A 22,713-nucleotide genomic window follows, 5' to 3' on the forward strand; every position below is an offset into this window, starting at 1 on the left:
TCAGGTCACGATCTCGCGGTTTGCGGGTTCCAGCCCCGCGTCAGGCTCTGTGCTGACAGCTCGGAGCCTGGAGCCTGCCTCGGATTCTGTGTCTCCTTCTCTCTCTGCCCCTCCCCTGCTCGTGCTCTGTCTCTCTCTTTCTCCCTCAAGATAAATAAGCATTTAAAAATGGGCTTTTTTACTTAAAACATAAAAATAAAAAATAAAATGCTTAGAATGATCGCAGCCTCATGTTAGATGCTCATCTGTTAGCCCTATTATTAGCATTGATACTTACTGCCCAGTGAGTGAACCTAGCAGCCCCTTGCACCTATACTTTGCTATTTCCTAAAATCTGATAAACTTCGTTAAAAGTCTAGGAAGGCACTTAACAAGCTCAGTTACTTCTTCTATGGAATAATTTATCGGCCAGAGCCACGGTCACAGATCGGAGAACCTGAGAAGGTTTTTGGAGCAGTGAAAAACCCACGTATACTATGCCCATCATATACCACTTACGTTCCCTTATTCGATCCTCACCGGGGCCTCTCCAAAGAGTTCCCATCATCCCCATGTTACCGATGAACAAATTGGAGGTTCAGAGAGGAGAGGAGATGGCCCAGGTTTGAATCGCTGAGTGACAGAGCTCGAATTGGAACCCAGTCCCGTCCTACCCCCCGGAAGTCTCAGCGGCAAGGACTATTTCCTGCTGAGCCGGAAGGGTGAGGCCCGTCCGCCTGAAGCCAGCCTCCTTGATCCCCACGCTGTGGTCCCTGTGGGTCCAACAAAGCTGACAGCAGCCAGCATGTTTGCTCTGTGCAAACGAGCTGTGTGCGTTTATCTCATGGGCACTGAGCTGTAGCCTTCCTGCTTGATGCCTGAATTTGTAATGCATCACGGCCCTGCGGGAAGAGCACGGCTCCCCCTTCTTCTCGAGCTGTGCAGCCCTCAGGAGTTAGGGATGGCAGACGGAGCTTCAGCAGCTGCCAGGCTGCTGATTGTACCCAGAGCAGCCATCGTGACCCTGGATCACGTGTCCACAGGCCCCATGGCTGGAACAAAGACCCGATGCCTGTTTCTCTTCCACTCCTCTTCCGTGGCAGTCGGGCTTGAGAGAAATGGGTGCTAGGCACACAAGAGCGTCCCTGAGTCCTGGGAACCCAGACATCCACCTGTTGATTCCCTGAATGCACGTGCAGAGCACCTGCCATGTTCTGGGCCCTGCAGATAAAGGGATGATAAGCAGTTCCTGGATACAAGAGCTGCCACTCGGGGAGACACACGTGTACGCGTCACCGTGGCCCTGGGACATAAGTGGGGGTGTTGCAGAGGGCCACGGGAGCCGAAAGAAGGGAGTGGCTACTTCTCCCTGGGGTGAGGCTTGGACGGAACCAGGGAAAACCTTCAAAGGATAAGCCATAGAAAACCACGTAGGTGTGCACCAGGCAGAGACGTGGAGGCGGCCGAGGATGGGTGGAGCGGACCAGGACCGCCACTTAGCGGTCACCTCCCAGTGCCGGGCGGGCTCTCCATCAGGCACCTGACCTGCTGTCTCTCACCTCATCGCCACAGCCATCTGATGGGGGCAGGCCTCAGCGTCCTCATCAACCGTGGAGGGAATGAGGCTCGGAGATGTGGAGGTACTTGCCCAAGGTCATGGCACTGGGAGCGAGGGGTGGAGCCGGGGTGCCCCACTCCAGGCTGACTCCAGGGCTTGTGTCATTCATACTGAGCCCTGCCAAAGGTGACCCACGGGCAAAGGCCCAAAGGAGGGAAAGGGTCTGAGACACTCAGAGAAGGAGGCCGGAGCATAGAAGCTCACCAGGATGGTGAAAGGGTATTAGAACCAGAGGACAGGGCCTTGAGTGTCGAATCCTAGAGAATGTCCTGTGTTGCTGGGGTCAGTCGTAATGAATGGTCACTGATGAATCGCTTCTCCCCGTACCCACATCCTTGATGTGGATTCTTCGAAGAGATGAAGTCTATTTCCCCACCCCTTGAATGTGGGTTGACCAGTGACTGCTTTGGCTAATAGAATATGGCGGCAGTGATCTTGTGGGAGTCCCAGAGCCTTCAAGAGGTATGCGGCTTCCCATTACGGCCCCTGCTGCCCACAGACTCCGCTCGAGGAAGCCGGGGTTGGGCTCCTTGAGGACTAGAGGCCACGTGGAGAGAGACGCCCTCCCCCTGCCACCTCAGCCATCTCAACCGAAGCGCCTTGAGTCACCGGACACGTCCAAGAGCCCATCCTGGATCTTGGTCCCAAACCATCGTATGAATGCAGCCACGCAAGAATGACTCCAGATGACCTTTGGTAGAGCCACTGCGCCCAGCCCAGACTGCAGGATCGCGAGCAAATATATGGCTGGCTACCCCTGAATTCAGCACAACGACCTGAACTCCTCCCAGCCCAGCGATCTTGGAAACATCCCTCTATGTGGAGGGCAAGCGTGCGAAGGCCGGATCTGAACCTAGGGACCCATCATATCTCAACCGCAGGGACAGCTGGGTTCTCCTTTGGAAGCTGGAACCAAACGGCCTCCCCTCCTTGGTTGATACATTTGTTTTACTGCCATTTCTGCCTCCATACTGATGGCGGAGGCAGCTGCCAAAATAAACTAGGGCAGGCCTCACAGCCAGAAAACACCAACTGCCTGGATGTCTTTGCTTGTCTGTTCGCATACCTTTCTTTTTATTCGTGTAGACTCTCCCCTTGGGGACTCGGGGTCACTGGGGAGTGGAGTCTGTCTCAGAGACAGGAGCCGAGCCCTTAATATACACCAGGCACTTTGACGGACATCATGATGATTATGCAGCTACTATTATTTATGGATTCCGACCGTGCGCCTGAGATGTTTACCTACTGTACCTTTAATCCTCGCAGTGATGCTGAAGGACTGGTGCTGTTGCCTCGTTTCACTCGGGAGCTGTGAAATCCAGGGGGGCTAAGTGATTTGCTGGTAGGTGGCAAAGCTGGACTTTGGACCCACATGGTCCAGCCCCAGAGCAAGAGCTATTCCATGCCACACGCCGTTTCCTTTCCAAGAAAGGAAAAATCTGGCAACCGAGAGACCAAGCGACGGGAATATCAGGCTTGACTGAGCGTGACTGAGCAGGAAAAGGATACAGAGTAAGTAGTCTGTGTATTGCAAAAGATGACTCTCTTTTCGGGGCACCTGGGTGGCTCAGTCGGTTAAGCATCCGACTTCAGCTCAGTCAGCTTCGTGATCTCGCAGTTTGCGAGTTCGAGACCCGCATCGTGCTCTGTGCTGACAGCTCGGAGCCTGGAGCCTGCTTCGGGTTCTGTGTCTCCCTCTCTCGCTGCCCCTCCCGACTCACACTCTGTCTCTCTCCCTCTCAAAAATAAATAAACATTAAGAAATAAATTAATAAAAAAAATTTTTTAAAAAGATGACTCTCATTTCACTCAACTGGTAACCAAAGGGTCCCAGCGTTTACCCTATGGTGTCCTGCAGTGACAGAGGATTCATGGGGTCCAGGTCCCTCCACTTTCTCCCTACCAGCCCCTATTTCCACACGAGTGTTCCAGGAGGAGCTCCTCACCCTGCACTATCCTTGGGCACTACCTGTGTCAGGAAGGACCTAGAAGGAGTGTGCCAGAGGGACATCCCATGCCTTGGGCAGGCCCGAGCAGAAACCCCGCTTCCCAGGTTGGGGAGAGGAACCCAGAGCTCTCTAAACAGCTGTGGTTTCAGGTACCACCTGTCATGGCAAGGTCCTGGGGTCCGGGCCGTCCACCTGGGCACTGCCTGAGGATGAGCCATCCAGGAGAGAGACCAAGTCTGGGCCATGAGCACCAGCAAAGGAGGAGGACACCTACAAAATGCTTTTTATATTAAAAAAAAGTTCGATGAAATAGACTCCACGAGGGAACATCGGAATGTTGTTTAACTTTCTTATACCTGCTTTACAGCCCATTTTGTACTGTCATTTGGAATCATTATGAGGAAGGAGGCCCTTTAAAGGTATCGATTTCACCCAAGTGCCCCTCTCTGGACCTCAGTTTCCCCATCCGCATAACACAACAGTTGTTCCCATTTGTGTTCCCGAAACTGACTGGATGTCGAGCCGCCTGTGGAGTTGCGGGGGTGGGGGTGGGGTCACAATTTGGGGCTGTGGCCCTAGTGATTCTGAAGGAGGAGGCGGGTCTGGAGATCTGTATCTTAACAAATGTCCCGTGGCGATTCTTCTCACAAGGGAAGGTCTGTGAAACCTGGACGTGAGGACCTTCACCCCTGGAGTACCGATCGTCCTAGGTGGTTCGGGACTGAGGGGTTTCCTGGAACGTGGGACTCTCGGTGCTACAGCCAGGAATACTCCAGATCCACTGGGACAACTCGGTTATCTCAACTGTACAAGATGACTACCCAGGGGCCCTCTGGCTCGAACTTGCTGGGACTGTGCCATGGCAATCGTCTGCAATTTTCCCTGAGAGCGGCTGAAGTTCAATGTCTTGTTTCTAAGGCATCTAGAGAGGAGAAGCCGTCCCAAGTCGAGGCGGTGTGAGGCCTCTGGAGTAGCGTCCAGCTGAAAGCCACAGAGTAGAATCCCCAGGGATGGAAATCTTCACTTCCAGCACACCCCCCTCCAGCCGGACTCTGTCTCCCCGGGGAGCTCTGCCTCGAGAGTTTTCACTGATCGCTCCGTGTGCACGGGGCACAGGGACAGGAGGCAAAATGAGTGGGCCCCCTTCACCTCTGTTTGACTTTTAATTTTATCTTTTCAGAAAACGGGTCACTAGGCTATCCCACTTAGTCCTCACGACAACCCTGCCGGTAGGATTTGTTGTTGTTTTTTTTATCTTATAAATAACAAATCGAAGACCCACTTGCAGCGGATATTTGGTTCCTCTGCATCAGCGCCATCCGGGAGGAAAACAGTGCAGGCCCCATATGTAATTTGGCATTTTCTATTGGCCGTACCAAAAAAGTTCAAACTGACACATGTGACCTCGATTTGCTGATATTTTATTTAACCCGATACACCCAAAATGCGATCGTTTCCGCAAATGGTCCACATGAAAAGCGCTCATGAGATATTTCACATTCTTTCTTTCTTTCTTTCTGTCTTTCTTTTTTTTGTTTGTTTTAACCAGTCTTTGGGATCTGGTATTTATATCTCCTTCTTTCGGCACATCTCAACTCGACGCATTTCAAGTGCTCAAAAGCCACATACGGTGAGTGGCTACCAAAACCGACAGCTTTTTGATGGACTGGATCTGTCCAGTGCTGAAAAGGGCGGGCTCGGTAGGGGCAATTCTCCGTCCGTCTCAAGTACGTGTGGCCCTTGTATTCGCTGCTGTGTTGTCTGTGACCATAACGTCTTCTCTGCAGACTATGCCCTGCGTCGCCTGACGTGCCTCTTTGCACGGATGTGTGCTTTTAATCTTGCATTTTACTTTGCCTGCTGATAACCATTACGCCACCTTCTTTCTGGTTGGCACACTTGCTTTTGCTCCCTCTTGCACGGGCTAGCATCGCGTGCTTTCCTTCCAAGGCTTCTCTCCACTCGACTGAGTCAGCTACTCTCTTTATGGGTCTGTTTCTCCCTTCATGACCTGGCGTCTTCACCTTCAACTTTTTTTCCTACCTCGAGGTATCTGCTGATTTCTGGGCTCTGTTGCCTTATGACTTTGGCTCCTCCTGACCTCTCAGAACCCAGGCAACCTCCCCGCTTTGCCTACGCATCATTTATATCATACACCGAACCCCCCCTGCACCTGCCGGGAGTAAATGTTAAAGATACTGATTCTCCAGCGCCCTTCCCTGGAGATTCTATTCTCAAGGGCAGAGCGTAACACTCCGTATTTTAGCAATCAACCCCAGTGGTTCTTGTGACCCGGCGACTGCGGGGGCCGGGGGGCGGGGTGGTGCCAGTTCCCGAGTCACTTCCTTTCCACCAAATGGAATAGTCTTCCTGGCACCAAATCAGACTGGCAGACGATCTGAGGAGCACCAAGGAGCAAAGAAGGGTGATCCCACTGTGTTAGATGGTTTCGATTAGTTCCACTGCTCAGTGACTTACAGCAGAAGGTGACAGATGTGTTTTTCCTGATAAAATCCCTATACGTACAAATGTCCTTTCCCCCCACAGCCCGCCCATCTCTGCTTAAGAGTTATTTTATTTTTGTTTTTGTTTTTAGATCGTAATATTGGCTTCTTTGCTTTTTTGGGTGGGAAGGCAATAAGGCTCTGTTTGCTAAAGAAATGGAGGGAAATGTTTCCAATTCTCTTTAATTGAAATGATCTCATATGCAAACAGCAAAAAATTATGCCTCGGATGCGCCTCTGCAGAATTGAGGGGTAATGACCCCAGCTTAAGATAGAAGGCGATGATCCGTTTCATTGTCTAAAGCCGTAAGCATCTGTCATGTGTGGAAGGTTCGCTGCGGGAGCTGCCAGAGCGGGGAGAGGGGCTCCCTTCCTCCTTCCTTCCCTCTGCCCGTGCTCCATTGCCTCTCTTTTGTCAGAAAGGGAAAAGGCCAAAAGTGGGTGGGGTGGGAAGAGGCGGGGGGCGTGTCCTGAGGATGCCCTGGCCCCACTCCAAGGGGTGCCTGGGTGGCTCAGGCAGTTGAGCATCTGACAGCTCAGGTCATGATCTCATGGTTGACGAGTTCGAGCCCCGCATCGGGCTCTGTGCTGACAGCTCGGAGCCTGGAGCCCGCTTCGGATTCTGTGTCTCCCTCTCTTTCTGCCCCTCCCCCGCTCATGCTCTGTCTCTCTCTGTCTCAGAAATAAATATAAACATAAAAAACAAAAAAAAAGAAGGAAGGAAATCCCTGCCGACCCCAGGCCCTTGCCTCCTGCTCCTGTGGGCATGGCCCACTCAGCAGCTCCGCCTCCAGGGGGGTTGAGTGTGTGTGGCATGAAGTCACCTGTGTCCCAAAGTGGAGGGCACTGTGGTTCCTCGTGTCCGGTGGGGATGCTTAGACGGGAGAGAGCTTGGCCCAGAGGGGGAGCGCAGAGGGAGACAGCGTGGGCTGAAGGGACAGGTGGTCACCTTCTCAAGGGTTTGCTCCTACAGGTACCCCCTTGCCCATCAGCACCAGCAACCCTTCTCTCGCCTTGTGTGAATAAAGTTTGCTGAGAACCCAGCTTGCCCACTTGTTGGTGCGCTGCCTAACGGCCACCCTCGCGCCAGTCCGCAGGGTTTGGGCGCCTACCTCTTAAGTTCTCGTGTACTTTGAAGAGCAGAGAGCCCTGTAGGGGAGTCTTTCTCTTAAGGTGGGATTCTGCCTCCAGAGTGTGGGCACAAGCTTAGAGGAGGCGTGGCCACCGGGGACCATATGGCTCTCCACCCCCCAAATCTTTACTATCTGGGCCCTTCAAAGTTGGCCAACCTCCGTCTTAGACTAAACAGCCCGAGTTGGGGATGAAGACAGAGGAGCATCCGAACGAGAACAGGCTTTGGCCACATAAAGGGGGGTGGGTGGGAGAAACGGACGCCGGTACCAAGAACATCTGAAGCAACAGCCCTGTGCGACCAGGCCTCTCGGACTTCTCACTCGCCCCGTCTCGGAGCCTTCTCATTTCTCACCAGGCTCCTCCACCCGGGCCACGACTCTGCCCATCAAACACAACACCTCGTTCCTACCCCGGGGCCCTTGCCCTTGCTTTTGCTCTTACCTGGAATATTCTTTTTCCCAGCTACCCCTGTTCTTGGGTCTTCCTTGTCACTTTCGCCCAGAAAGGTTCCACCCCAAACAGGACTTTCCCTTGTCCTCAGGCCTCCCTCAATTGCTTTGTTCTCACCCTTCCACTCTCTGAAGGCTTTCGTCTGCTTGTTGGTGACCGTCATCCCCCACTGGGAGACCCAACAGGTTCAAATCGAGAGAGTTCAAGGCTGAGCGTATAGGTCTACCCCTTATCTACTTCCATATGGTGGGGAAAGAAAAGGTAAACAGAAGGAGAAAGCATATCACCTCGGCAGCAAGACCGAGTAGATTATTGAAGGAACGAGCGAATGAACGCGTCCCAGGACACTGAGTGAGGCTCTGGGCTTTGGCGTCAGGCTTCCTGCATTAAAACCCCAGCCATATACTTGGTAGCTGTGTGACCTTGGGCAAGTTACTTGACCTCTGAGGGCCTCAGTTTCTTCGTCTGTAAAATGGGAGTCATACCTTTGCCTACCTCATGGCCTTGTAGGGAGGATTAAGTGAAATGACACTGCAAAATGCTGAATCCTTGAATCCTCGGGGTGCCTGGGTGGCTCAGTCGGTGAAGTATCTGACTTCGGCTCGGGTCCTGATCCCACAGTTCGTGGGTTCGAGCCCCGCATCGGGCTCTGTGCTGACAGCTCAGAGCCTGGAGCCTGCTTCGGATTCTGCGTCTCGGTCTGTCTGGCCCTCCCCTGCTCGACGCTGTCTCTCTCTCAAAAATACATAACCATGAAAAAAAATTTTTTTTTTTTTTTTAGAAAAGAAAAATGCTGAATCCGTGTCAACTCTTACATTTATGGCGTGGAAAGGGTTAACTAAGATGCTGCATACGCCACAGGGTGCCCGAGCATCTCAGTCAGTTAAACAACCAACTTCGGCCCAGGTCGCCATCTCAAGGTTCATGAGTTCAAGCCCCACATCAGGCTCTCTGCAGTCAGCCCACTTTGGATCCTCTGTCCACCCCCCCCCCTCCACCCCCGCCACCTCTCTCTCTCTCTTTCTCAAAAATAAATATTTAACATAAATTTAAGAAAATAAGATGATATGTATATTTCAAACACAGTAGACACCCAGCTCACGGTGGAGCTGTGATTTCTTACCCCCAACATCAGGTCTGCTGCAAGTTCCGCTCTGGGCAAGACACTGGTGAGCTATGGGAGGCTGGACAAGTCAGCTAACCTCCCCACGCCTGGGGTCCTGCTCTGAAAGATGGAACCCGTTCCTCTTCGCCCACAGGGCTGCTCTGAGAGCCAGACGAAGTCACATGCCCAGCCGTGCTCTGGACGACACAGTTCACTGCCCAAAGCACGGGCTTAGGAAGTGTTGAGGACGAGAGTGGGTCACAGATAAGGGGGCAGACTCTGGAGTCAGGCAGACAACCTATTAGCTATGAGGCTTCAGCCAGCTTCCTCAGGGCTCGGAGCCTCAGTCTCCTCGTCGAGAAAATGGGGGCAACGATAGTCACTTCAGAGCGTCACTGAGATGATTTACTGTCACCACTATGGTTGCTGGCACAAAACAATGTTCGTTCCACGGTGGCCTCTGTTTTTCCTGCCTTGCGGGATTTCATAAAAGCAAAATGTACCACACGAATGCGGATCCCAAGGGGTATGTTTATCCTTGTTCATTGCGTCTGTGCAGGAACGCCACAAAGATTTAAAGCTGTGGCCCAGAGGGGATGTGATTTGAATCCATTTTTTTTTCATTGTCAGCCCAACCTCCTTTTTATAACTCCTAATCACAGCTACTTTGCTTTGTGACCTTGGGTAAATCACTCGCCCTCTCTGGGTCTTAGTTTTCCTTTCTCTAGAAGGCAGATCATAACATTTGCCCACTGTGATGGCTAATTTTATGTGCTCACTTGGCTGGGCCAAAGTGCCCAGCTATTCGGTAAAACAACATTCTGGATGTTTCTGTGAGGGTGTTTTTGGGTGAGATGAACATTTAAATCAGTGGACTTCGATGAAAGCAGAATGCTCCCCGTAAGATGGGTGGGCCTCATCCAATCAGTTGAAGGTCTGAATAGAACAGAGGACTGACCTCCCCTGAGCAAGAGGGAATCCTAGCGGGTGATCTTCAGACTTGAATCACAGTATCAGCTCTTTCCTGGGTCTCCTGTCTGTCAGCCCATCCTGCAGCTTTTGAACTTGTCAGCCTCCCTAATCAAATGAGCCAATTCCTTAAAATAAATCTCCTCTCTCTCTCCCTATATCTATATAGTATAGGTATACATATGTACATATATATGTATATACATGCACATTCTGTTGGTTCTGCTTCCTTGGAAAACCCGACTCACACACCCAGCCTACCCCCAGGGTCTCAGGAGATCCAGTTAGAAACTAGAGTCTTCCGGGGAGCCTGGGTGGCTCAGTCGGTTAAGCGTCCAACTTCAGCTCAGGTCATGATCTCACGATCTGTGGGTTCGAGCCCCGCATCGGGCTCTGTGCTGGCAGCTCGGAGCCTGGAGCCTGCTTCGGACTCTGTGTCTCCCTCTCTCTCTGCCCTTCCCCTGCTCACGCTGTCTCTCTCTGTCTCTCAAAAATCAATAAATGTAAAAAAGAAAAGAAAAAGAAACTAGACTCTTCTATGCACTGGCAGATCCGAACGGGTCCCTGTGTCTCAGGGTCTGGGGGAGGGTGGGGGGCGGAATCTAAAGGGTATAAAGTTCTCTCCGGCCTCGGGCAAAGGGGTACCGCAGTCAGGGAGAGGGGCCCGGGTGAGCTTTTCCTCGGGCCTCCTGGAGCCTGGAGGCGTGAGTCTCCTGGGGGGCTGAGTGCTGACACCCCTCCCCGCCCCTCCTATTCCTCTTACCTTCCTTTCCTCCGGCTGCCTAGACAAATAACATCGACTGGATGGCCTCAAACAACAGGAACTTTTTCTTTCACGGTCCTGGAGGTTAGAAGTCCAAAATGCAGGTGCTGTCGGGATGGGTTCCTTCTGGAGCCTGGGGCAGAAAGTGTCCCACCACCGCCCTCTCCCAGCTTCTGGGGTGTGCTGGCGATTCACGACGCACCCTGGCTTGTAGACACATCACCCCAGTCTGCCTGCGCCCTCGCTTGGCTTCTTCCTGCGTGTGCCTCTGTCGTTTCTTACGAGGACACCAGTGATACTGGATGTAGAGCCCACCTTGAACCAGTACGACGTCCTCCTAACCACCTGCGTTGGCAAAGAGCCTGTTTTCAAAAAAGGTCACGTTCTGAGGTGCTGGGTTGACATCGGTTCGGAGGGGAGGGGATCCGTTCAACCCAATACACCTGTGTTGGGACTTTGGGGGCAGTTTAGTCCCAGGGCAAATGGAGAGCAATCCTTCACCCTGTTAAAAAGAAAACTGAAGGCCCAAAGTGGCGTCACATAGGTTAAGACCCCAAGTCGGTAAACCGAGACTTAATACCTAAACTAACTGCAGTTTCAACCCCCCAGGAATGTAACCTTTAACCAGTCAATGTGGGAATTTCCTGGCCAGCACCAGGAAATTTAGTTTAGACCCGTTCTGTGCCCTCTAGGAGGGCAACCTGCCTGGCCTCAAACCATGGATTCTTTGCTAACAATTTCCTTTTCTCCGCTCCTTCTCTACCTCCGAAAACCTTTCATCTTCTGTTCCCTCTACTTGCTAGATGGGCCGCTGCCGGATTCATGAATCGATTAATAAAGCCAATTAGATCTTTAAAACGTACTCGGTTGAGTTTTTGTTATTTAACCAACTTCAGCAGCTCCATTTATCCTGCTCTTTTCCAGGCTGGCCTGGGAACTGGTGTGAAGACCGCAGCCCTCGCTGCAGGGGGGCCCAGGGAGCCGGAAAATCGGTTGCAGCACGCGTGTCTGTGATGCTCCCCTTTTCTGAGGTGTGTGAGATTTTTTTTTGGAATGACGTTAGTAATCCAACTCTACTCGGTAACATTTGCAAACAATAATCATTCCAAAAAGAGAGAGAGAGAGAGAGAGAGAGAGAAAGCAGCAGCTAGAGAGCCATGGTAGCCTAGGACCTGGATGCTTAAGGTAGAGCCACCCAGCATCGAGGCCCTCCGGGTGAACCCACCTGTCCATCTGCCCGTGATCTTGGGATTTCAACAAGGAGAGAGTGGGACACAGAGCATGTTTCCTAGAGCACGGGGAGAGTGGAAAATTGGTCCTGGAATATTAGAAAACTTTTCATTCCTGGAGCGAAGACTCCTCCTCCACGGGGGCTGGGGTGGGGGCATTTAAGATTCCACCCCCCCCCTTGCCCCATCCATCAGACACCAGATACTGTAGGCGCCCAGCGCTGATCCTGTTACCTTTTACCCCCTTTATGGGGGCAAGGGGACCCGGAAGTGGGTGCTGGGCTTCAGTGTGTGCTCTCCCTTCCTGCAGCCAGTGCCCGTGTCTCTTTTCTTGAGGACTGTCCTGCTCTCCAGCTCTGCCCCTTTGCTGCGAGGCCAGAAACCGGAAATCCCGGGGATTTACATCCTGCAGCCCCTCCCTGGGCTGCACTTTGCTAGTGACTAATGGGTTCGGCATCTGAAAGTTCCAGCCGCCTTACCTCGGGGCATCACTTACACCCCCAGATGTCCCTGCCAGCTGAAGCTGCCCCTGCCCCCACTGTGATGGGACCTGAGGTCACATCCTTGCCGGCCTTCTTCAGCTTCCCTTCCTGTTGTCCCAACTGCCCGGCGGCTTCCTCGGGGGAGCACTTGCTTGATAAATCACTCCCATGGGAAACCTCGGGTCAGGTCGGCGCCTGGGGGCTCTGGCCTAAGACGCCCCACCTCTGCAGTGTCATTTGAAGCCCACCTGCAAGACAGACCTTCTGTACCCATGATGCTGACAGCCACCTCTGGGGTGTGATTTGAAGGACCTGGGGCCCCATAATCTCCTCCCCAAGGCCTCTCTCCCTTGTCTGAAATCTCACCATTGCAGATTCAGTCCCGTGGAATGTGTCCCTCACTCCCCTTAAAGTGGAGCTGCTTCTGGGACTACAGCTTCATCACTGGCGTTAATACTGCTCCTTGGAGCAGGGCTCCCTGTAAATCAGAGCCTTTGCTGCCGTGGCTGTTGGTGGGGCCCCAGTCGGCCTGTTCCTCCTGCTGGAGTCGGGCTTAAACAAAATGGGGAAGGCAGAAGTCTGGGCCTCTGCCGTGGCCTGCCTCACACCTCGGCGCCCTGCTCCCCACTCCCGGCTCCTTCTGGCTCCTTCCGCTGCCCCATCCGGAGGGCTTTTCCTGCCTCTGGCTGCAGGGAGGCCCCTCCACTCAAGGTTTGAAATAATGGTGACCAGGATAATGAAAATGAGGATAAGGCATCATTATTTTTAGGGTGTTAGTGTTCCGGAGGATGTTTCACTTTAAGTGGGATTTCTGGAACATCAAGAATGACCATGGGGCCCAAGGGGAAGCTTAAATGGTGGAATTCAGGCACTGCGGCCTCCACTTGAAAGTAGTCTGGAGTCCTGCCCTGTACGTTTCCAATTACGGCCAGGGCATACCGGGCTGCTGGGTAGGTGAATTAGAATGGCAACTCCTGGGGACAGACAAGAGTTCCAAGGGTACACAGCTGGGGGGGAGAGGGGGGAGGTGAATACAGGCTGCATTTCAGCCCCACTTATTCCTGCTGAGTACCTTTGTGCAGTGTGCAAACCGCCCAGCCGTATAAGGAAGCCCCAAGAACCCTGACTAGTGTTGAAAAGAAAACCACCAGCATAAGATAGAGTCACTTATGGGAGGCCCGGTCATCAAACCCAGGCTTAATACCTAACCTAACTGTAGTTTCAACCTCCCCCCGAAATGTAGTTCTTAACCAGTCAGTTGGGAAATTTCTGGGCATTGCCAATGAGGTAATCTGTCACAGGGCCCTCGCTATCTCCCCCACCTCCTTCGGCCCAGATGAGGTAATCTGCATGATAAGATCCTCTCTGCTTTTCCCCCTAACAGAAAGCGACCTTGCCTGAAACAATGGCTTCTTTCCTTTTGCTAGTAACTTCCTTGCCCCGCTGACCTTCCTCTAAAAACCATCCATTTTATACAACTCCTTGGAGCTCCCCTCTACTTGCTAGGTGGGACGCTGCCTGATTCATGAATCGCCTAATAGAGCCAATTAGATCTTCACATTCAAGCATTGGATGTTTTGTCCATTGAGACCAGGAACAGTAAGGCTAGCATTGAGTTTACCCTGTGCCCCCACTCTGCTCAATACACTGCGCTGTCGTATGTCCCACATCTATCTCGCGAGGTCAGTTACAATTTGCAGCGTCCCCATTTCATAGATGGGGAAGCCGAGGCTCGAAGAAGTTGCAAATCACCCCAAGTCAGCTGTGTGTCCCCGGACAAGTCACTTAACCATTCTGGGCCTCACCGTTCTCATTTGTGAAAATAAGAGTCGGGGGTGGGGGGGCAGTTCTCCAAGGATCCTTGTAGGCTCTCTCAGATTGCCACTCCTACTAACTCCCCAAGAGCGGCTGCAGAGGGGTGATGAGCGGGCTGCCCCGTCCCCAGTCCCCAGCGCCCTGGGTTGGAGGGGGCAGGGGCCCTGCATCCTTAGCCCATTCCTGGACTCTGTGCTCCTAACCTTCCTCGTGGGCTTTTCCATCCTGACTCAGGTCTGCAGCTGCCGCCTGGAGGAGATCTAGCAGAGCCATTTATCAAACACACACAATTAAGGCCAGCGTTGGCCGAGATCTATTCCAGGAGCAGAGCGGAGCGGAGCAGAGCCTGGGGGTGAGGAGGGGAGGGGAGGGGAGGAGAAGGGGGAGGGCGTGAGCTCTGAGCTGTGTGGTTAAGGAAAGGCTGGAGGAGCCCTGCAGCAGGAAGCTTGGGAAGCCCTGACCCTGCCAGGGGGTCTACGCGGCGTCTTACCAGGGTACTCCAGTGCGTGTTACTCCCTTTTGCAGTTGGGGCAAGTGACGCAAGTGACGCAAGTGACGCAAGACGGGTCGTCCAATCGGACCAAGGTCCTCCAGTGAGGGCGGAGCGAGCGTTGGAGCCTGGGTGGTCAAATTTAGGCCCTGTGCTTCAGACCTCGCCTGGACAACCAGATATGAAAATAGAGATTTTTGGCTGAGTGTTGGCCCGGGAGACACCGAGACTGTAGATATTAGACAGCAGAGAGAAGGAGGCCAGTTGTCATGGGAAGAGTTTACCAAAGACAATTTCGAGAGCTGGTTCCGCGATTCCCCGGCTCCACGGCCAGATCAAAGGTATAAAAAATGGGGGCGGAGGGAGATCAGTTCGTGGAGATTTCTTCGGGGAGGGTATGAAACTGGTGAAGCAGGCCTTTCGCACTCATCCCGGGGGCTCCAGACCTCTCCTTAGTCCCGCCCAGAGCTGCGCCCACCCCTGCCATCCCTGGGCAGGGAGGCAGCCTTTCTGGCAGGGCCCCTCTGCCTCCTCCCCTCCTGGGAGGGCTAGGCCCCCGGAGAGGCTGAGAAACCCAGCCAGGCTTGTGGGTTCAGGTGCGTGTTCGCCGGAGGGGAGTAGACGCCGTGATGCTGCCCAAATCTGGGATCACCACTCATCCAGCGACCAGCCAGTCCCATCTCTAGGGACCACCCTCGGCTGGAGACAGGCACCTCTGGCACACAGGTGCCCAGAGACGGGTCCACGCGGGGATAGGAAGGCCCAGCCCCTTCACCTCAATTCTGGACTTCTCCGGAGGGCCGTCCCAGCTTCAGAGCTCCCCGGGGATGGCGCGGCCGCGGTCGTGACGCCCTCCGGCTCAATTCCTCCTTCTGCTTGGTCCTGCTTCGCTCACACCCTTGCGGGGGGTTGAGCCCGTGCGCAGGCAGATGAGTGAAGTGGGAACACACGTGACCGTGTATGTGAGCCTTCGTGTGAAGGCAGACGTGTGAACGCGTGTGAGCGGGATCGCGTGTGCGTGCACGCGTATGTGCGCACACGTGCGGAGGTCGTGTTCCCTGCAGCCCTGCAGAGCCGGGGGGGCGGGGGCGACACGTGGGCCCGCCTGGTTCCCCAGCTTCTCCCTCCCTCTCACTCGGTGGCCCGTGTGATGCACGCCTGCAGGAGTTGACGTCCGCTCTGTGAGTGTGGTGTCCACGAAGCCCCGTAGCATGGCCCGGGCAGATTCTGCCTGCCTCTCTGCCCTTGTCCCTTCTGCCCGTCCTGCCCCCGGCCTGACCAAAGAGCATCTCTTACCATGGGGAAGGCCCCCGTGGAAACCAAGGCTGAGTCTGGACAGAGGAGGGGAGGGACTCTGGGCTCCTGTGGTCCAGTCTCCCACTCGGACCAGACTGAGGGCCACCTGGCTTCTACTCACTCCCCCCCCCCCCCCCCCCCCCCGTGATGGAAGCTTAAGCTGTGGCCACCGCCCAAGCACCCACAGAGGAACTCCCCTCCCCTCAGCAACCCCAAACCCGCCACCCCATCCCTTCTACCCACTGGACTTGGCTCCTCCCTCCTCCCAGGTCCGGCCCCAGATGGCCCACGACAGCCCGGTTGTCCCTGCCCGGCTTCCTGTCCTGTCCCACGCTGCTTCCCGGATAGTTCCCCTGTAGTCCCCACACAAGGACATTAGGTCCTGCTGTCCCCTCCTGGACCTCCCCTCTGGACACTGTGCCTATCAAGTGCGGGGTCCAGATTTGAACCCACAGCGCCACAGAAGGGAACTCGCCCCACTCCCAGGGCCCCCATTAAGCTAGGAACGGTCCACGGTTTTAGCAGCCACATCACATTGTCTGTGCTCACGCTGACTTGAGGGGTCAGATACAAATGACCGGGTCATTTCCAGTGGAATTTTGCCAAGCCGGCCCCATCCACCCACCCTGGGCTTGTTCCTTGGGACCATTGATTTTTTTTTTTTTTTTTCCTCTGAAAGTACCAGATTTTACATTGATTACTGTTAAATTTCTTCTTGTTGATTTTGGCCCAGCATCCCGCCTGGGAAGAGAGCTTTGGATCATAAATCAGCTGTATCAGAATAACTTGTGCTTTCGAGGTTTGGATGAACACATCTTTTGTGTCTTCGTCCAAGTCTTTGGCAAAATTACTAGACAGGTTTGAGCTGGGCAATGTGCTCTGTATCCTACGGTCTGCCATCCAGTCATCCTGTGAAAGGGGGGCAATGTTTAACTAGGGGACACCTGACTTTGATGAGGCCCGTCTGGCCCTTGGATCATGCCATGTTCTTTTCCAGATGCTCTGGACTTTCTGTCTAGTCGGCCAGTCTAAACCTTTTTTGTGGTGATCAGAATCCACCCTTCTATCTTCCCTACCTTTTTGGTAAACCAAGGAGCTTCGCCCCTCTGCAGTCTCCTTGCGATTTTTCTCTTCTGCCTGATCCTGGGACCCTCCACAGGATCCTGGAAGTCTTTGCTATATGGAGTGACCATATGATTTTCAGCCAAAGGAGATAACTTGGAGAGTGTATCAGTTATCAAGTGCTGGGTAACAAATTACCCTAAAACGTAAGACCACAAGGAATTGGCTCTCACAGTTTCTGCACGTGAGACGTTGGGGAGTGGCTTAGCCGGGAGGGTGTGGGTTAGGGTCTCTCCGGAAGTTGCACCCAAGATGTTGGCCAGGCTGCTGTCATCTGAAGGCTTGGCTGGGCTGGAGGATGCATTTCCAAGATGGCTGACGTGGCTGTTGGTAGGAAGCCTCAGTTTCTTACCACGTGGGCCTCTGTAGGTGTGTTTGACGTTCCTTACGATGTGGCAGCAGACTTTCGCCAGTATGAGTGATCCAAGAAAGTGCAAGGAAGAGGCCACAGTATCTTTATGACATAGTCCTAAAAGTGACATCTTGCCACTTCCACCATATTTTATTCACTAGAAACCAGTCGCTAAGTCTTACCCACACTCAAAGAGAGGAGAATTAGGCCTCGCATTTTGAAGGAAAGAGTATCCAAAAAAGGCGTGCTGACATATTTTTAAATCACCACATGGGTGAAGGGAGGTGTTTTATAATTATGCCAGAATGATGGATTTGAACCAGGACTGTCCTGCACAAAGCATATTTGGTCACTCGACTCCTTCACAGTCTCTCAAATGTCTGGACCATGAGCTACAGTTCAGAATCAATTATGACCTGGGGTGCCTGGGTGACTCAGTCGGTTGAGCGTCCAGCTTTGGCTCAGGTCGTGATCTCACAGTTGACGAGTTCGAGCCCCGCGTCGGGCTCTGTGCTGACCGCTCGGAGCCTGGAGCCTGCTTCAGATTCTGCGTCTCCCTCTCTCTCTGCCCCTCCCTCGCTCATGCTCTGTCTCTCTCTGTCTCAGAAATAAACATTAAAAAAAAATTTTTTTTAATCAATTATGACCTTCTTCACATATACATATGTAACTGAAACAAAAGTTCACGAAACGGCATTTAACCTTACCATCTACATTTGTAGGGGAGGAAACAGTTCTCCTTGACCCTCTTAGGGTCCCTGCCTGGATCTGAAAATTAAATTGACAAAGATAGATGAACAGGAGAAGACCGCGCAAACTTATTTAGTGTACGTTTTCTGTGACACAGGAGCCTCCACAAGGAAGCGAAGTCCCAGAGGAACGGACCCGTGTATGTTTGCATGACGTTTGATGAGGAGCGGACAGCTGTGGAGGAACGTGATACCGTGAGGTACGTGTTGTAAACTGCGGGCATCCAGAGAAGGCTGTTTGTGAGCGTTCTTCTGGGTGATTCCCTGGTCTTCAGAGATGAGGACGTTCCTCTCCTCCAGGTCTAAAGAGGGCGCCACTCACATGGTCTGCTTCACGAAAGAAGGGTGGAGGGGCCGGTGCTCCGACTTAGCCTTCTGACCTGCCATATTCTCAGACTCCTTCAGTGTAAAATACTCAGTATGCCAAGGTGCCATACTTTGCGGGGAGTGGGTCTTAGACCCCGTCTCAGGAAACAAACCAATATCCTGGGGTGTGCTTTCTGTGGGCACCAAAGCTGCTAAGCCTCTCCATTTATTTTGGAGCTCTCCATTTATTTTGGAGCTCTCCATGGGTCTGACCCAAGTTTCGGAACCTACTTTTCTTATCTCTTCTAACCCTCCTTCCTCGACACACGCACACTCTCCACCTTTAGCTCTTTGGAGCCATAGAGTTATGAAATGTCAGACTATGAAAGAGGCCCTGGGCCAGAAACGACACACACCTTCCTGACGATGCGCAAGACAGACGTTACCAATGCATCATGGTAATGTCCCATGAAGCTCCGTGTCTACCTCAGAATCCTTCCCAACCCAGCATTCCTGTGAGACAAAGTCTAGTTTACAGATGCTTTCTTTGAAGCTTTAAAAGTCAACTCTGAATCCCAGAGAAATGAAGTCACTCTTCCAAGGTCACACGGCCGCTGGGTGACTAGGGGAAGATGGGCAACAGGCTCTCCTACCCGGGCCTTTGCTCTCTCTCTCTCTCCTGAGCCAGGGTTTCTGAGACTTTGCCCATTTATTCACTGTCTTCTCGGACCTCGTTGTCTTGACCGGCGATCTCTCGCCGTCTCATTCTTCATCCACCGCCCACGGACTACCACGTGGTTTACAAGACCCCAGACCCTTCTCAGACAGAATCTTAGCGAGTGGCTGATCCACACGGAGCCACGGCCAAGAGAAGCAGCTTTGTTTGGGATGCGATCCACATCGGGAAAGAATGCACCCATCCTGCGGTCCAGATCTCTCCCCAACGGCTGGAATCGAGGGCCCGGAGTCCCCGCGGCCATCCATGACCACTGAGACGGCCCAGGCTGGGGGCCCGTGTTGTTTTGTTATGACGGCTTATCCTGCCGTGAGCCGTTCTGTGCCCCTCGCTGACCGCTCACCTTCTGGTGCAGGCATCGGCTCAGCGATGAAGAAATGCACAAGCCCGCGGGCCATCACCGGCAAATGTCCGGTTTTCATGCTGCCTGGAGGGTGCGGTTTCTGGGGCAGTCCAAGGTACCCCAGGTGCACCAAGGGATGACGGGGAACCCACAGGAAGGGACACCTGATAAGCCAGGAGAAGGTTCAGAAGGATGGAAAGGTTGCTCTGTAGCGAGGGAACGGCAGCAACGAACGCACAGAGGCGTAAGGGAGCGGTGAGTTTAGGAGCAATACAGACATTTCCGATTGTTGGAGGTATGCTGTGAGGCCGGGGCAAGTGGCAGGTGACGGAGTGGAGAGAGAGAAAAAGGAAACGAGCCAGCGAGCAAAAAGTATCCGTAACATGCCACACGGTAATAGGAGCAAAGGCAAAAGTCAAGCAGAGGTGGGGACAGAGCTGGGGATGCTGTAGGTAGGTGGGTGGTCAGGGAGGGCTTCTCTGAGGAAGGGACATTTGAGCCGCCGTGTGAGCTGTGCAAGGGTCCTCTCCCACCTGATCTCATCTGGTCCTCGTGACCGCGTGAAAGGAAGGCCGCAGACAAGGACCCTACCGCCCCAGGGCTGGGCCTGGGCTGGGGAGTGAGTTTGAGGCAGAGCGGGGCCCAGGATCCGGCGCTCCAGACACCCAAGGCAGGGGTCCTTCGAGCTCAGAGTGGCCTCCTCCGCCAAATGTGGGCTTCGGCCCAGCCCAAGACCTCTCCTCGGTCTCTGCAGCCTTGTCACCCACGACCCTACCCAGCAGCAAGACGAGGTTAAGACGGGCTCTGACATCAGACAGGTGCAGCTCTAATTCCAGTCTCTCCTATTAGCTGCTTCATCTGGAGCAAGGAAGCCTCAGTGTTTTCCCCCGTGAAAGGGGGTAATCGAGCATCTTTCTCGTGGAACACCGGACGGTACAAGCAAAGCCCTTAGCACCGCGCCCGGCACACGTAGACGGGGCTTATGGAACGCGAGGTACCGGCCATCTTGGCGCACAGGGCTCCCCCGCCTCCTCGAACCATCTGAGTGATGACCACACGGCCGCTGCCCTCGGCTGGGCCCTGGCGGGCTTGGCTCGGTGCGACAGGTCGGGCTGTTGTAGAGCGACCCCAGCCCCCTTGTCTCGAGGTGGGACCCGCTGTGTCCCTTCTATGCCCTGTCACATCTGATGCACCCTCCTCGCCTTCCCTTCTGTTTGCCCGGTGCTTCCTGCTTTCAGACCTGCTCACTTTGCTCCCTAATAGGCATCGCTGACAGACATTATGTTTAGTTCCTTGTTCCCTTACGGCCGTCTCCCCTGACAGAAGTTGGACACCCCGATGACGGAGATTCGGGGCGCTCTGTGCGCGGCTGCAGGTCTGGCGCCCAGAACGTGACCGACTCCCAGTAGGTCCTGGAAACATGGTGGTTGAACGGGTGGATGAAGAAATGGAACAAATGCGCCGTGGATGTCCGTGGCCACGGGCCATCTCCCCGGACAGCCTGTGTTATTTTCTTTCAGGCCACGGCTGCAGAAGGTCAAGGGTCTGGTCCATTTCCTTAGCCATCCTGACCTTGGCCCGAAGGCACTCGGCCCTGGGCACGGGAGGGCCTCCTTCCATGCACCCGTGTTCCCTCCAGGCCAGCGCAAGGGGGACCCTGTCTTTCTTCCTAGCTCTCAGGCCAGGTCCATGAGGAGACAACAGGAGGGGAAGACAGATAAGCCTATGAGGCCTCTGGGGACCCAGAAGGGCCCACGTCTGCACCTGTCACCCCTACTGCACGGCCCTGCTCCTCACTCCATCACCACTTCAGTCTCCGTTAAGAAACTGGCGGTGGAGTCCGAATCCCCAGGGGTTTGGACTCGTGGGCGCCACGTGCAGCGATGATCCCGCCAGCCTCGAAATCAGGCCCATGGAGCCCCACCCGCGGGTGCAGGAGGCGGGGAGAGTGGGACAGGGGGCAATATGGGGCAGTGCGACTCAGTCGAGGGGCCGCAGCCCAAACAGCAGCTGTTTCCGTGATTCAGCAAAGAGCCGGGTGGGGGTGCTGATGGCTGGGGCGGGCCGGGACTGGAGCTGAGTGAGAGGAGTCAGGGAAGGGGGGGGGGGTGGGACACGGGTCACCCTGCACGCAGGCCCGCAGCCACTACTTTTGGGTCCTGCCCCCGCATCACCTTGGCCCCGTGGGCCTGCCTTCACCCCCGTGGCCTGTTGCCACATGTAGGTTTCACTGTTATCCAGGTATGGTGAGGCCAGCAGATCGGGGCATAGTCTGCCGCCCGCAGATCCCACGAGGAGGGGACCGTCACATCATGGGGAGCCACGCAGGGAAGCAGCAGGCGGGTCAGGACGCAGCGCGAGTGGGAGGGAAGCGTAGGGGCAAGACCCTGTATTGTGGTTTCCGCAGGGAAGAGTGGGTGGGCAGGTAAGCAGGCGAGTTTGAGTAATTTCATTGGGCTCTGGGGCCCAGGAACTGTCGCTAGTTGTCTGGTATCTGGCCCCGGGGTGATTAGGACAGGTGGGTAGCGGCCCAGATATGAGGGATAAATGAGGTGGCTGTAATATGTCTCTGTTTGGGTTGCCCCTAACAGGCACACTCACAGGCCAGTGGTTTGCGCTCTCAAGGAACTGGCCAGCCCAGGGCGGGGTCGTCCCTCCAGGGTCACAAAGGCCCCAGATGTCAGAGCATCAGAAATGCATGGGTAATACACACCCCCTACCCTCGTTCTCCAGACTCCCCTGGGGGCGGCACTCGGGCCACGGTTGAGCCCCAGCGCCGGTCTGACGACTGGGGGGAGGGGGGGGGCTCTTGGCAAATGGTGGGTGGATGAGGGGCCACCATGGACCAGGCACGGTGCCGGGCACTGGGGGACAGAACAGTGAACAAGAAGGCAAGATCTCTCCTCTCAAGGATTTTATGCCCTGGAGGCACGGCGGACCCCGAACCAGTAAACAAACAGATAAACGAGAGGGGGCCTCGGTTACTGGGAAGTGCGATGGCGAAATGAAACGCCAAGATGTTACGGCCTCCGGGCAGGATGGAAGGAGAGGGGCTCCATCGGGAAGGGCGGTCAGCGTAGCCTCTCTGAGGAGGTGACCGTTGGGCTGAGACCTGAATCTTGACAAGGAGCCACGCAAAGATTTCGGGGCAGAATATTTTAGCGGGGGGAAAACGCGAAGGAACGAATAAATGAAAGACCAAATCCGTTTCTCGGTCTGGATTGCCCACCTCCTTACAGCTGGCGGCAGGGTATTTTGAGGCCTGAATGACATCCGTGTCAGAATCTCACATACTCACATCGCTTCTATCACGGTCTCCGTC

The 22,713-nt window shown here is 54.3% G+C and overlaps 1 long non-coding RNA gene across 7 annotated transcripts in view; it reads left to right on the forward strand.

Annotated features, from left to right (window-relative positions):
- Positions 1–22,713, forward strand: part of LOC123601635 — a 95,765-nt gene that overhangs the window by 72,146 nt on the left and 906 nt on the right. For 2 of the 7 annotated variants that reach the window (XR_006714208.1, XR_006714207.1), the window contains exons 3-6: positions 11,396–11,502; positions 14,232–14,349; positions 14,523–14,828; positions 18,105–22,598. This is a non-coding gene — a long non-coding RNA (uncharacterized LOC123601635). Of the gene's footprint in view, positions 1–11,395; positions 11,503–14,231; positions 14,350–14,522; positions 14,829–18,104; positions 22,599–22,713 lie in introns of those variants that run through there. The other 5 variants (XR_006714210.1, XR_006714211.1, XR_006714213.1 and 2 more) reach the window with 5 other exon arrangements.

This window comes from Leopardus geoffroyi, chromosome D1 (assembly GCF_018350155.1).
Source record: "Leopardus geoffroyi isolate Oge1 chromosome D1, O.geoffroyi_Oge1_pat1.0, whole genome shotgun sequence".
NCBI classification, from domain to species: domain Eukaryota; kingdom Metazoa; phylum Chordata; class Mammalia; order Carnivora; family Felidae; genus Leopardus; species Leopardus geoffroyi.